At 39.2% G+C, this 16,429-nt stretch overlaps 1 protein-coding gene across 1 annotated transcript in view; it reads right to left on the bottom strand.

The window, feature by feature from the left end:
* Positions 1-16,429, bottom strand: part of ONECUT2 (one cut homeobox 2) — a 50,452-nt gene that overhangs the window by 18,276 nt on the left and 15,747 nt on the right. The gene's annotated exons all lie outside the window — the stretch shown is intronic.

Genomic DNA, 16,429 nt, shown 5'->3' with positions numbered 1-16,429 from the left:
CTCCTGACCTTGTGATCCGCCCGTCTCGGCCTCCCAAAGTGCTGGGATTACAGGCTTGAGCCACTGCGCCTGGCCAGAAAAGAATTTTAAACCCAGAATTTCATATCCAGCCAAACTAAGTTTCATAAGTGAAGGAGAAATAAAATCCTTTACAGATAAGCAAATGCTTAGAGATTTTGTCACCACCAGGCCTGCCTTACAAGAGACCCTGAAGGAAGCACTAAACATGGAAAGGAACAACCGGTACCAGCCATTATAAAAACATGCCAAAATGTAAAGACCATTGAGGCTAGGAAGAAACTGCATCAACTAACGAGCAAAATAACCAGTTAATATCATAATGGCAGGATCAAGTTCACACATAACAATATTAACCTTAAATGTAAATGGACTAAATGCTCCAATTAAAAGACACAGACTGGCAAACTGCATAAAGAGTCAAGACCCATCAGTCTGCTGTATTCAGGAGACCCATCTCACATGCAGAGACATACATAGGCTCAAAATAAAGGGATGGAGGAAGATCTACCAAGCAAATGGAGAACGAAAAACAGCAGGGGTTGCAATACTAGTCTCTGATAAGACAGACTTTAAGCCATCAAAGATCAAAAGAGACAAAGAAGGCCATTACATAATGGTAAAGGGATCAATTCAACAGGAAGAGCTAACTATCCTAAATACATATGCACCCAATACAGGAGCACCCAGATTCATAAAGCAAGTCCTTAGAGACTTACAAAGAGACTTAGACTCCCATACAATAATAATGGGAGACTTCAACACCCCACTGTCAACACTAGACAGATCAACGAGACAGAAAGTTAACAAGGATATCCAGGAATTGAACTCATCTCTGCAGCAAGCAGACCTAATAGACATCTACAGAACTCTCCACCCCAAATCAACAGAATATACATTCTTCTCAGCACCACATCACACTTATTCCAAAATTGACCACATAATTGGAAGTAAAGCACTCCTTAGCAAATGTACAAGAACAGAAATTATAACAAACTGTCTCTCAGACCACAGTGCAATCAAACTAGAACTCAGGACTAAGAAACTCAATCAAAACCGCTCAACTATATGGAAATTGAATAACCTGCTCCTGAATGACTACTGGGTACATAACGAAATGAAGGCAGAAATAAAGATGTTCTTTGAAACCAATGAGAACAAAGATACAACATACCAGAATCTCTGGGACACATTTAAAGCAGTGTGTAGAGGGAAATTTATAGCACTAAATGCCCACAAGAGAAAGCTGGAAAGATCTAAAATGGACACTCTAACATCACAATTAAAAGAACTGGAGAAGCAAGAGCGAACACATTCAAAAGCTAGCAGAAGGCAAGAAATAACTAAGATCAGAGCAGAACTGAAGGAGATAGAGACACAAAGAACCCTCCAAAAAATCAGTGAATCCAGGAGTTGGTTTTTTGAAAAGATCAACAAAATTGACAGACCGCTAGCAAGACTAATAAAGAAGAAAAGAGAGAAGAATCAAATAGACGCAATAAAAATGATAAAGGGGATATCACCACCAACCTCACAGAAATACAAACTACCATCAGAGAATACTATAAACACCTTTATGCAAATAAACTAGAAAATCTAAAAGAAATGGATAATTTCCTGGACACTTACACTCTCCCAAGACTAAACCAGGAAGAAGCTGAATCCCTGAATAGACCAATAGCAGGCTCTGAAATTGAGGCAATAATTAATAGCCTACCAACCAAAAAAAGTCCAGGACCAGATGGATTCACAGCTGAATTCTACCAGAGGTACAAGGAGGAGCTGGTACCATTCCTTCTGAAAGTATTCCAATCAACAGAAAAAGAGGGAATCCTCCCTAACTCATTTTATGAGGCCAACATCATCCTGATACCAAAGCCTGGCAGAGACACAGCAAAAAAAGGAAAATTTTAGACCAATATCCCTGATGAACATCGATGCAAAAATCCTCAATAAAATACTGGCAAACAGGATCCAGTAGCACATCAAAAAGCTTATCCACCATGATCAAGTGGGCTTCATCCCTGGGATGCAAGGCTGGTTCAACATATGCAAATCAATAAACGTAATCCAGCATACAAACAGGACCAAAGACAAAAACCACATGATTATCTCAATAGATGCAGAAAAGGCCTTTGACAAAATTCAATAGCCCTTCATGCTAAAAAGGCTCAATAAATTCGGTATTGATGAAACGTATCTCAAAATAATAAGAGCTATTTATGACAAACCCACAGCCAATATTATACTGAATGGGCAAAAACTGGAAAAATTCCCTTTAAAAACTGGCACAAGACAGGGATGTCCTCTCTCAGCACTCCTATTCAACATAGTGTTGGAAGTTCTGGCTAGGGCAATCAGGCAAGAGAAAGAAATCAAGGGTATTCAGTTAGGGAAAGAAGAAGTCAAATTGTCCCTGTTTGCAGATGACATGATTGTATATTTAGAAAACCCCATTGTCTCAGTTCAAAATCTCCTTAAGCTGATAGGAAACTTCAGCAAAGTCTCAGGATACAAAATTAATGTGCAAAAATCACAAGCATTCTTATACACCAGTAACAGACAAACAGAGAGCCAAATCAGGAATGAACTTCCATTCACAATTGCTTCAAAGAGAATAAAATACCTAGGAATCCAACTTACAAGGGATGTAAAGGACTTCTTCAAGGAGAACTACAAACCACTGCTCAGTGAAATAAAAGAGGACACAAACAAATGGAAGAATATACCATGCTCATGGATAGGAAGAATCAATATCATGAAAATGGCCATACTGCCCAAGGTAATTTATGGATTCAATGCCATCCCCATCAAGCTATCAATGAGTTTCTTCACAGAATTGGAAAAAACTGCTTTAAAGTTCATATGGACCCAAAAAAGAGCCCACATTGCCAAGACAATCCTAAATCAAAAGAACAAAGCTGGAGGCATCACGCTACCTGACTTCAAACTATACTACAAGGCTACAGTAACCAAAACAGCATGGTACTGGTACCAAAACAGAGATATAGACCAATGGAACAGAACAGAGTCCTCAGAAATAATACCACACATCTACAGCCATCTGATCTTTGACAAACCTGAGAGAAACAAGAAATGGGGAAAGGATTCCCTATTTAATAAATGGTGCTGGGAAAATGGCTAGTCATAAGTAGAAAGCCTAAGCTGGATCCTTTCCTTACTCCTTATACAAAAATTAATTCTGAATAAGGAGACTTAAATGTTAGACCTAATACCATAAAAACCCTAGAAGAAAACCTAGGGAATACCATTCAGGACATAGGCATGGGCAAGGACTTCATGTCTAAAACACCAAAAGCAACGGCAACAAAAGCCAAAATTGACAAATGGGATCTAATTAAACTAAAGAGCTTCTGCACAGCAAAAGAAACTACCATCAGAGTGAACAGGCAACCTACAGAATGGGAGAAAATTTTTGCAATCTACTCATCTGACAAAGGGCTAATATCCAGAACCTATAAAGAACTCAAACAAATTTACAAGGAAAAAACAAACAACCCCATCAAAAAGTGGGCAAAGGATATGAACAGACATTTCTCAAAGAAAGACATGCATACATCCAACAGACACATGAAAAAATGCTCATCATCACTGGCCATCAGAGAAATGCAAATCAAAACCACAATGAGATACCATCTCACACCAGTTAGAATGGCAATCATTAAAAAGTCAGCAAACAACAGGTGCTGGAGAGGATGTGGAGAAATAGGAACACTTTTACACCGTTGGTGGGACTGGAAACTTGTTCAACCATTATGGAAAACAGTATGGTGATTCCTCAAGGATCTAGATCTAGAAGTACCGTATGACCCAGCCATCCCATTACTGGGTATATACCCAAAGGATTATAAATCATGCTGCTATAAAGACACATGCACATGTATGTTTATTGCGGCACTATTCACAATAGCAAAGACTTGGAATCAACCCAAATGTCCATCAGTGACAGACTGGATTAAGAAAATGTGGCACATATACACCATGGAATACTATGCAGCCATAAAAAAGCATGAGTTTGTGTCCTTTGTAGGGACATGAATGCAGCTGGAAACCATCATTCTCAGCAAACTATCGCAAGAACAGAAAACCAAACACCGCATGTTCTCACTCATAGGTAGGAATTGAACAATGAGATCACTTGGACTCGGGAAGGGGAACATCACACATTGGGGCCTATCATGGGGAGGGGGGAAGGGGAAGGGATTGCACTGGGAGTTATACCTGATGTAAATGACGAGTTGATGGGTGCTGACGAGTTGATGGGTGCAGCACACCAAGATGGCACAAGTATAGATATGTAACAAATCTGCATGTTATGCACACGTACCCTAGAACTTAAAGTATAATAAGAATAAAAAAAAAAAAACCCAAAAAACAAAAAATAACAACAAAAAAACTAGAAAGAAATGTTTCAAAGTGTTAAAGTTTCAGATGAGGTGTATAAGCACCACTATGATTCAGTGTTATATCGGAAAAGGAGCCAATACAATAAAATAAGAAAAAATAAATAAGAAGTGAAAATTTAGAAAGAAAATTTAGAAAGGAATTTAGGAAACTGATGAAATGGCAAAAGCTTATATAAGTTGAGTGCTTACTATTTGACAGGCACAATTCTAAGTGTATAAACTCATTTAATTTTTACAACCACCCTATGAGGCAGCTCATAATTAATGATACCAACATATTAAGAAAATTACTTAAAGTTACATAGTAAATAACGGGCTGGGATTCAAATTCAGGTACTGTGATGCCATACTTCTTTTACTTAACAGTGTCTTCAGCCAGAAACAGAATCCTCATAATTATAAATTAATATGAGGGCTTTTTTTTTCTTTTTGGTTTTGTAACCTAGAAAACTCAAGATTTTGAAAGGCGTATTACTAGAACTAATAAGAAAGTTCAGTAAGGTGGCCAGTTTCAACCTGAATATAGAAAATCAATATTGATTGTGTGTACTTAAAAATCCAAGAGAATACAAGATGAACTGTTAGAATTAGTATGAGAATTTAGTAAGATTCTAAGACTCAAGTCAGTAGATAAAATTGATTGTATTTCTCTATAACACATCAAACAGTAAATGAAAACGATATCATTTACAATAGGATCAAAACATCAAGAAGGTACATAGAATAGATCTAGCAATAGGTATACAAGACTTTGACAGGGAAAACTACAAAACTTTGTTAGAGAAATTAAAGAACACCTAAGTAAATTAAATTGACTGGAAAACTCAATACTTAAAGAGTTTTAATTCTTTCCATATTGATCTACAGGTACAATAAAATCTCTAATCAGAATCCCAGCAGATTTGACAAGCTGATTCTGAAATTTAACTGGGAATGCAGAAAAATCAAAGAATAGTTAAGCTATTCTAGATGAAAAAGAACAATGTAGGACAACTTTCTGTTTCAACTACCAAGATCTTTAATGAGGCTACAATGGATGGTATAATACTGCAACAAGGACATATAACGCCAGACCAGTGGCAAAGAACAGAAACCCAGAAATAGCTCCATACACATATGGACACTGGATTCAATGACAAGATTGGATACGCAGCACGTGAGGAACATGTGTTCTTTCCTGTAACGGAGCTGGAATAACTGGATAGGCATTGTGGCACAATGTAATTCTTGAACCCTACCTCATGTCATACACAAAAAATAAGCTCTACATGGATTACAGACCTTAGTATGGATGGCAAAACAATAAAGTTTGTAGAAAATAACATAGGGGAGGCCAAGCAGGGTGGCTCATGCCTGTAATCCCAGTACTTTGGGAGGCTGAAGCGGGCAGATCACTTGAGGTCAGGAGTTCAAGATCAGCCTGGCCAACACAGTGAAATGCTGTGTCTACTAAAAATACAAAAATTAGCCAGGCGCAGTGGCAGATGCCTGTAGTCCCAGCTACTCGGGAGGCTGAGGCAGGACAATCCCTTGAACCCGGGAGGTGGAGGTTCCAGTGAGCTGAGATTAAACCATTGCTCTCTAGCCTGGGCAATAAGAGCAAAACTCTGTCTCAAAAAAAAAAAAAAAAAAAAAAAGAAAAAGAAAAAGAAAAAGAAAAAGAAAATAACATAGGGTAATTCTTCATAATCACAGGAAAGGTTTCTTTCCTGTGTATATTTTGAGTACTAGCCCAAAAAGTACTAGCCCAAAGGAAAAATATTTATATATTCATTAAAATTAAGAACTTCTCCTGTGCAACATAGTGAGACCCTGTCTCCACAAAAACTAATTTTAAGAAGTTAGCCGGCAGTGGTGGTGTATGCCTAAGTCCCAGTTACTTGGAAGGTTGAGGCGGGAGGACTGCTTGAGCCCAGGAGGTGAAAGCTGCAGCGAGCTATGATCATGCCACTATACTCCAGCCTAGGTGACAGAGTGAGACCCTGTCTCTCAAAAAAATTTAAGAACTTCTGTTTTTCAAAAGACACGAATGATAGTAAAAAAGAGAGCCACAGATATTTTCAACACATATGACTGCCATAGGGCCTGAATCCAGTATATATAAAATCTTCTGGAAATCAATAAGGAAATGCCAAACATTCCAATAGAAAAACAGGCAAGAGACGTGAACAGGCACTTCACAGAAGAAATCCAAATTTTCAAAAATTACATGAAAAGATGCTCAAAATTATCAGAAATCCAGGAACTGCAAATTAGACAACATTACACACCTACCAAAATGGCTTAAATGTAAAAGTCAACACCAAGGGCCGGCAAGGACACAGCCCTGTGGGAGTTCTCCTAGGCTGCTGGTGGGAGCGCAAAATGGGACAACAGATTGGAAGACTGTTTGGCAGTATCTGCAATGGTTGAATATATATGTGCCCTATGACCCAGAAATTCTGCTCATGGAAAGACTCTCTTATAACAAACTCTGTCATGTGCTGCCACACTCTCTTGGCCTTCACCACTTTGGGGCATGCCAGCCCAACTTCTAACTGCCAGTACCTTCAGCTCTTCGCCTGAGGGCTTTCTCTGGCTGCCAGAGCCTGCCCTGCCCACATGCAGTGCAGGCCAGAAGGGCTGGGGAAGGGTCCAGGAGATTCCCTCAATTAGTGAATGATTGGAGCTGCCAGTTAAATGCCCCAGCACCCTTGTTCTTCAGCTGGAACAACTCTAAGGCATGTTTTCTATGGAGTTTCACAGAGTTACTCAGCAGGATTAAGCTCCAGAGTTGCCCACTCTAGTAATGTGCTTCATGCAAGTGACTCTTATTGGGCTTCTTCCCGTCTCTGTCTTGCTTCTCCAATCTTTTACTAGTGTTTTCTGGAATCACCTTTCAAATAAACTACCCACACTTGAATTCTTGTTTCAGGATCTGCTTCTGAAGAAACTCAAATTAAGAAAACTCCACAGAATGTATGGTTAAGTACATTAGGATGCATGTACATGTACAAGAATGTTCAGAGCAGCTCTGTAATAAAACTGGAAACAATCCAAAAGCCCATTGACAGAAGAATTGATTAATTGTGGCATATGAGTTTAGTAGAATATTATAGAGTTACAAAAAAGAAGGAATGACTGCTACTACATGCAGCAACACATAACAGCATGAAGACAATGTTGGAAAAAAGAAATCAGATATAAAGAAATACACATACAGTGAGTCTGTTTATATAAAGTTAAAAAAAAACAGCAATGCTAAACTATAGCGGTTAGGATACTTGAGTATAAAGAACTATGAAACCAAAACGTAACAGAAAAAAACCTTCACAACAGTAACAAATAACTAGAAATAACTGTAACCAAACAATAAAAAGGCCAAAACTAAAACTTACTTTTACTTGCTGAGGACATAAATAAAGATTTGGGATCCAGGTGTGGTGGCTCATGCCGTAATACCAGGGAAGCTGAGGTGGGAGGATCACTTGAACTCAGGCATTTGAGACCAGACTGGGCAAGAATGTGAGACCCTGTCTCTACAAAAAATTAGCCAGGTGTGGTGGGTGTGCCTGTAGTCTCAGTTATTCAGAAGGCTGAAGCAGGAGGATCACCTGAGTTAGGGAGGTCAAGGCTGCAGTGAGCTGTGATTGTGCCACTGCACTCAGGCCTAAGCAACAGAGTGAGATCCCATCTCAAAAAAAAAAAAAAAAGATTTGAATAAATAGAACTCTGTGCCCTCTGTACAACTGAGAAGATCAAAATAATATACAAATTCAAGCTGATTCTATAATTCCTATGGAAAAGTAAAAATACAAGGAAGGCTAAGAAGATGTAGAAACAGAAGATGAGGAGAGAAAATGTACTCTATCAGAGCTCAAAATATATTATAAAGCAAAAATAATTTAAATAGTATGATGTTGACACAGAAATTAGTAGATCCATAAAACAGAATGGAGTGCAGAAACTGATAGAAAGTAGTACATTTCATCACTGCTTAGCAAACAATGCAAACAACCAAAAATGGTAAACAGCCTAATTGCCCATCAATACAGAAATGGCTAAATAAATGAAAATAGCCATGCCATGGGACACTATGCAATAAATGTGGGTTGGGAGAACCTCAATTATATGTACAAGCTAGGTAGGCATACTATCGAAGGAAAGAAGGGAGCTTTGGAATGATGCATGCAGTGTGATGCCACTTACGTGAAAACAATGCGCAAATCTATGATATCCATCTATCTGTCTTTCTACCTACCTATTTATACAATTTATATGAGTGCATATGTAGGTAAATAAATGCACTGGACGTGCCTGGATTGGCAGACCTGCTCTTTGTAGCCAGAAGAGTGATTGCTGCTGGAAAGTAATGAAGAAGATTGGTATTAAAGGAGACGGGCAAAGAGGACTTTATTCTGATCGTTAACGTTTTGATTTTTATAAGTAGAATGTTTTAATGCATTGCTTAAATAATTAAAAATAATTTTAATAAAAGCAAAATATTAATGTGGTTCTCTTTGAGTGGCAGAAACTTTTTTTTATTATTATACTTTAAGTTCTAGGGTACATGTGCACAATGTGCAGGTTTGTTGCATAGGTATACATGTGCCATGTTGGTTTGCTGCACCCATCAACTCGTCATTTACATTGGGTATTTCTCCTAATGCTATCCCTCCCCCAGTCCCCTACCCCACAACAGGCCCCAGTGTGTGATGTTCCCCACCCTGTGTCCATGTGTTCTCATTGTTCAACTCCCACCTATGAGTGAGAACATGCAGTGTTTGATTTTCTGTCCTTGTGATAGCTTGCTGAGAATGATGGTTTTCAGCTTCCTCCATGTCACTGCAAAGGACATGAACTCATCCTTTTTTTAAGGCTGCATAGTATTCCATGGTGTATATGTGCCACATTTTCTTAATCCAGTCTATCATTGATGGACATTTGGGTTGGTTCCAAGTCTTTGCTATTGTGAATAGTGGAGTGGCAGAACTTTTGATAAAAAATGTTTTTAAGAAATGCAGTTTTAAGCTGCTGGAGTACAGTGGCTATTCACAGGCAGTATCCCACTACTGAGCAAACACAATTGCCCTTTGGATGCAGAGAGAAAGGGAAGACTGCAATGAGGACTGGTCCTCTGGAGGGGTCTAGGGAAGCAGAGGGGAGGGACGTCTTAGAGAAAAGGAAGTAGGGGCAGGGGAGGGAGTTCAGGGATTTGAACATCACTTTAACATCTTCCAGAATTTGGGGTAAGGACAGGATGGAGTAAAATCTGCCCTGAGAACGTGCACATAGAGTAAGGAAGGTGGTTTCTCTTCAGTTTCAGCAGACATGTGGCCAGGCACTGAGCTGGAGTTTGGAAACCTGGTTCCCTCTCAGAGCTCTGACATCCCGTTCTTCTAATTGAAAGTTTATTTGACCTCATCCCCATTAGGATGGCTGCTGTCAAAACAAAATGAAAACAAAAAATAACAAATGTTGGTGAGGATGTGGAAAAATTGGAACCTTGTGTGTTATTGGTGGGACTGTAAGATGGTGTAGCCACTACAGAAATGGTATGGCAGTTCCTCGGAAATTTAAAGTGTGAATTACCACACGACCCAGAAATACCACTTCTGAGTATATACTCCAAAAGAACTGAAAGCAACATGGCAGTAGTTGTTTTTCCTCTCACCAACCTGGGGATACCCCACTCCCAGGAAGTCACCATATTGATGCTGAACTTAGTGTGGACATTGATGGGCTTGATGCACTACAGTCCAGAACTCAGGCTCAAGCAATCCTCCCACCTCAGCTTCCCCAGTAGCTGGGACTACAGGTACATGCCACTGCACCTGGCTTTTTGTTTTTCTATTTTGTTTTTATTTTTAATTTTTTAAAAAATTGAGCAAGCAATATAATATAAATAACAAATAATCTTTCTTTGAAATTTTGGTAAAATATACATAACAAAATTTACCATTTTAACTACTTTTAAGGTTATAGCTCTATAGTGTTAAGTATATTCACATTCTTGTACAATTTCCAGAACTTTTATATCTTGCAGAACTAAAACTCTACACCCATTAAACAACTTTCCATTTCCCTCTCTCAGGCACCTGGCAAGCACCTATTGTACTTTCCATTTCTATGAGTTTGACTATTCCAGATACTTCATGTAAATGAAATCATATGGTATTTGTCTTTTGGTGATTGGCTTATTTCACTTAGCTTAATATCCTCAAGACTCATTCATATTGTAGCATATGTCAGATTTTCCTTCCTTTTTAAGGCTAAATAATATTCCACTGTATGAAAACTCCATATTTTGTTTATCCATTCACCTGTTGATGAACTGTTGGATTGCCTCCACCACCTTTTGGCTGTTGTGAATAACACTGCAGTGAACATGGGTGTACAAATATCTCTTTGACACCCTGCTTTCAGTTCTTTTGGAGTATATACTCAGAAGTGGTATTTCTGGGTCATGTGATAATTCACACTTTAAATTTCCAAGGAACTGCCATACTATTTCTGTAGTGGCTACACCATCTTACAGTCCTACCAACAGCACACGAGGTTCCAATTTCTCCACATCCTCACCAACATTTGTTATTTTTTGTTTTCATTTTGTTTTACAGCAGCCATCCTAATGGGGATGAGGTCAAATAAACTTTCAATTGGAAGAACGGGATGTCAGAGCTCTGAGAGGGAACCAGGTTTCCAAACTCCAGCTCAGTGCCTGGCCACACGTCTGCTGAAACTGAAGAGAAACCACCTTTCTTACTCTATGTGCAAATTATCAGGGCAGATTTTACTCTATCTTGTCCTTACCCCAGATTCTGGAAGATGTTAAAGTGATGTTCAAATTCCTGAACTCCCTCCCCTGCTTCTACTTCCTTTTCTCTAAGACGTCCCTCCCCTCTGCTTCCCTAGACCCCTCCAGAGGACCAGTCCTCACTGCAGGCTTCCCTTTCTCCCTGAATCCAAAGGGCTGGACGAGGGTGCAGCTATAATCAGACCCCATCAGAGCTGCCCGAGATGCTCCTGTGGATCAGAACTAATGGCATTAGGCAATCACTCAGGGAATAGAGCTGCAATTACCCTTGGATGCTTTCTCCAGGATGACCACATGCAGATCACCAAGAAGGAGAGAGTAATGAATCACCAAGTGAATTAACTGGAAGGCACTCTAATTAGTGTTATAATTTTTCATGAAAACACTAATGAATATGAAATACTGTGGCCATGAAACCACTAGGACAATTAATGCTTGAAAGTAATTTGGGGTCAGGAAAGGATACTAGAGACTGTTTAAATAAACTTGCATGCTGAGAATTCAGGCCCACGGCTTCAAAATATTATCAAATAAAGTTACTACTTCAGAAAAAGCAACATCTGGATGTCTATAGGTTTTCTTTCTTTTCTCTTTCCTTGTTAAGGATCCTAATTTGAGAATAAAGATGATGGTGTGAACCAAAACTGGAGCTCTCTGGGGAGCCAAGTCAGAACCTAAGTGAATGGATTTGGGGAACAAGATAAAAAAGCAGGGCCCAGACATATCAAAAACAGAAAAGAGGTTAAAGAGGAAGCCATTCTCCTTAGCATTTTTAATCTCATGACCACCCGGGCGTCTATAAAAATAACTTTCTGATAAGACCTCTCAAACCTGTGATCATTATAGAGACAGACGATTTGAGCTTTGTTGGCTGAGTTGCCATTTTTATATGAGAACTTCCATCAAATATAGAATGTCTGCTCAATACATACCACACTTGCAAAATGCACTGTATTCCAATCTAAGCCTGTAGGGATTCAGTCAGAATCTACTGTGTACACAGTCAACTTCTGGGTTCTAAGCATGAGCCTTAGCAAAACGCCCATAATTGTTAAGGGAGTCTTAAAAGGACACTGGGGGTGGGGAGTAAATAGTCCGGCTGCATGGTTGGCCAGTTTGCAAAGAGAATGCCCAGTGATGAGTGTAGAGTCTGGCAATCTCACTCATCCTAAATCTCACCTGAGAAAATGGCAAAAAAATTACGCTGAAGTGCAGATGTGCCCATGTGTGATAGGATGTTAAATGCAGAACTGAGGAGGTAGGAGGCAATGTACCAGGTGCCATACACCCTTATGACATCTCATTTAATTTGTACACTAACTAGATAATGTCAGGACCTACCTTGTCCTCCTCCTACAGAGGAAGGAACTGGGGCTCTTCAAGAGTAGTCCCCTGCCTGACATCACAGAGCTAGTAAATGATGGCTCAGATACAAACTGGATCTGTTTGCCTCATGCTGTCATTGACAATGCCAAGCAATATTCTTAATATATAAAAACTATGGGAACGTTGGTGACTCAGGCCAAATTTCCTGCTGATATATGGAGAAGTTACAGAAAATTAATCAATCAATAATAATGGCAGCTATTTTAGCGAGTATTTACTATTTACCAGTTGTTCTAAGCATCTATATGCATTAACTTACTTAAGGCTCACAATAGCATTACAATGTACCTACAGTTATTTAGAGGCAAAACCATAAACAAGAAATCTGAAAGACCTCGGCAGACCTTGAAGGTTATAATGAATTCAAAAATGTTCAAAGGCTAATTAACAATGCAACAAAAAGCAGTTCTTTGGAACATTTTTTTTTTTTAAATTAAAGCAGCGTTTATGGAATGCCAATTCTTCAATTACAGCTTGAACACCATAGATTCCCTTGTCATAGAATTTAATGGAATGGCTGTCTCAAGGAGAGGCAGGTTAAAAGATGAGGAGGGCTTGTTCTTCTGTCCTCAGCAGGGTGGGTAGAGTTGAAAAATAAGGGTTTGTTCCTATATCTTGTTTCCAAAGATGCATACAGGAATACATCTTCTGACAATTTACCCTATTTGCTTTCAAACCCAAGTTGGAATTCTACCCCTTTGGCCATGCAAATAAGACTCTGGTACGACCCAAAGAAAGCTAGCCACTATGAGCTGGGCTGTGAGTCTGTAAATAAGAGTCCTGACTCCAGCTAATGCATGAAAGAAGTATGAATGTAGTTCACAATGCTCAGCATCTGAATAAATCAGTCTGCCAAACCATAGGCATAAAAACACAAGGACTTTCTGGAATTACAGGGTAAACACATTCAATAACTAGGGACAGCTTGTTATGAATTACAGGAGATTACAACTGCCTACTAAGGGTGCCATTTCTTCACATTCAAGGGAACTGTGAGCACTGGGTATTGATTCATAGGATGCCATTTCATAAGTATGCAGAATGAATCTAGCTAAACAAAGTTATCTGCCCGATGGAACTCAAAAATATTTCTCAATTTAATTTTAAACAGACTTTGACGTGAAGGAAATTTAATTATGTGAGTAATATAGAACACAATGAAATGTCCATCAAAATTGCTTCCAAAGGCTTAAAATGTTTTCCTTTTCAGACAACATAGAGCAGCTAAGATATCTACGTGAGTACAGTGTCTTAAAAACTGGGGCTTGGAAATCAATGTGATCACCTCTCTGAATCAAGTATGCACAAATGACAGCAACTGAGATCCATATAAGTCAGCTCAAGTAGCCCTCTGTGCATCAGATCATTAGGGGCAGGCAGGGAAGAAGGAGGATGCAATAAACACATGATCTGGGGTGTATTCACTAATGGACGGCATCCCTTAACACTCATATTAAGAATCAAGACAAAACTGTCAAGTATTTTTTAACACTGCTTATGATTTTTAAAAAAGTATGCTACAGATGTAGAATCTAAGGTTAAAAAAACTGAGACAATGTTAAAGTCATAAATGAGCAAACCTTTCGATCGTTTTGATATCACTTCCAACTTGCTCCTATATTCATTGGTAAACCCTAAGCAGTGTTCGCCTTGTTTAGATTTTCTTGACACAGAATAATTGAGATCTGAATTGGATGCCTTAACTTCTGTAGGCAACAGGCTTGGACTTTGCTCCCCTGGAATTTGTTAATTATTGTAGTAGAACAAAATTTAAAAGTTTAAACTGAAACCGTATTTTATAATACAGGTTGAGGCCAGGCATGGTGGCATACACCGGTAATCCCAGCACTTTGGGAAGTCAAAGTGAGCGGATCACCTGAGGTCAGGAGTTCATGATCAGCCTGGCCAACATGGCAAAACCCCATCTCTACTAAGAATATGAAAATTATCTGGGCATAATGGTGGGCACCTGTAATCCCAGCTACTTGGGAGGCTGAGGTAGGAGAATAGCCTGAACCCAGTAGGCGGAGGTTGTAGTGAGCCGAGATTGCACTACTGCACACCAGCCTGGGTGACAGAGCAAGACTCTGTCTCAAAATAAAATAAAATAAAATAAAATAAAATAAAATAAAATAAAATAAAATAAAATAAAATACAGGTTGAGCTACAAGCAATCACCTGGTGGGGCTTGAGGGGATCTCCCATTGGGACATTAGAGCAGTGAGATGCTGGGGATCATTTAGCTTTGCGTATTTACTAAGTGCAAACTATATGTTAGGCATTGTGGTGGGGCTAAAGGGAAGAGGCAGGAGAACAAAGCTCAGGGTCCCTGCTTGCTATGATCTAGTCGAGAAGATCAAGCATGTCACAAACAGTCACAGTACAAAGAGGCATGGTTCCTGTCAAAGTGGGCATAGGTTTGTTACTTATGAATGTGAAATACCCCCACCCTTATCTTCTGTCTGTTGCCAAAATTAGCCCTATACTATTGGACATCCTTGATGTCCATGTATCACTATAGCAGGGGCATCTTCCAATAATAAATGAGCTAAAATACGTAGCATGAGGTAGAATATAAACAAAACAAAACGAAACAAACAAACAAAAAAAACCCAAAAAAACCCCTCCAATTCCTCATGCTTGCCTTTTCTGTGCCCATGCTTCCTGCCATGTAACTTTGTAGAGCCTTTCCACCCTGTCTCTGGACTCAGGCAGGTGACTTGCCTTCACCAGTGGAACCAACTTGCTTTCACCTCTTGTTTTCCAGGGGTGGAATTCTTGGATTCTTGAGTTGGTGTAGCTTATCTACTTAGGAAAGTCCACCTGTCTCTGCTGTGAATTTTCCTCCCTTTCCCCTCCAATTCATCACCTATTTACTCTGCACCCTGCTCTTTCAATGGACTTTCCAGAATCTGCCTGTGCAAACCTGAATCTAAGGCTCTGGGTGGAGAATTGGTTAGGGAGGAGCGGTGCTAGCAATATGGACTCTTTCTGGTCCCAGTTGCTTCCTTTAGGAAGAGGGCAGAAAAGGAGGCTAAAGAAGGAAGTGTATAGCCTTTGGTGCCAGCCATGTCTAGGCTATGGTGCCGTAGCCAGAGAACAGGGTGGCCTCTGACTCCCCCACTGGGAGTCTAAGGCCCTTCAGGGAGGCCTCAGAGCTGCTTCCTGCCCAGCTCATCCCTGCCTGTCTCTGCCTTAGTGTCAAAGGAAACTTGGTTTGGTTATGCAAGGCACAAAAATGACAGTCACACAGATCAATTGTTTACCCAGTTATCATGCAGCACAGCAATGCATTCAATTCAAGGCAACAGAAAATGAAAATCTGGAATGCTTTAACACTAAATTCTGTTCATAAATGCTTAGTCTTCATAATTTGTTACTCATGTAATATGAATGTCAAAACATAACTGTAAAAAAGATGAAATATCACAAGGCAATATATAATTTCTGCATGAGATGTATAGCAAATAAATGATCTTAGTTTCAGTTTCTAACTAAAGTTGAGATAATAATAAACTCTGTTCTCACTCAATTCCATATGGATTTTGTAAAGGTAAGTGAGGGTGTATCCACTCAAATCTTAAAGGTACAGTAAAATCAAAGAGGCACAAGGGCTAGTTGATATATTTTCACTCCTAACTACTTAGTTCAGTACAGTATAGGCAGCAATGGATTCATCAAAGGAAAAGAATAAAATATAAAATAAAAATAAAATAAAAACATAAAAATATTAACCTCTGGCTTTTTTCTTCACAGGTAACTTTAAGTTATTAATAACCTAAGCTCTTGTAGTATCTCAAGT

Source organism: Rhinopithecus roxellana, chromosome 21 (assembly GCF_007565055.1).
Source record: "Rhinopithecus roxellana isolate Shanxi Qingling chromosome 21, ASM756505v1, whole genome shotgun sequence".
Lineage (NCBI taxonomy): Eukaryota > Metazoa > Chordata > Mammalia > Primates > Cercopithecidae > Rhinopithecus > Rhinopithecus roxellana.
The sequence above is the reverse complement of the archived record's forward strand: the minus strand, read 5'-3'. Positions and strand labels throughout refer to the sequence as shown.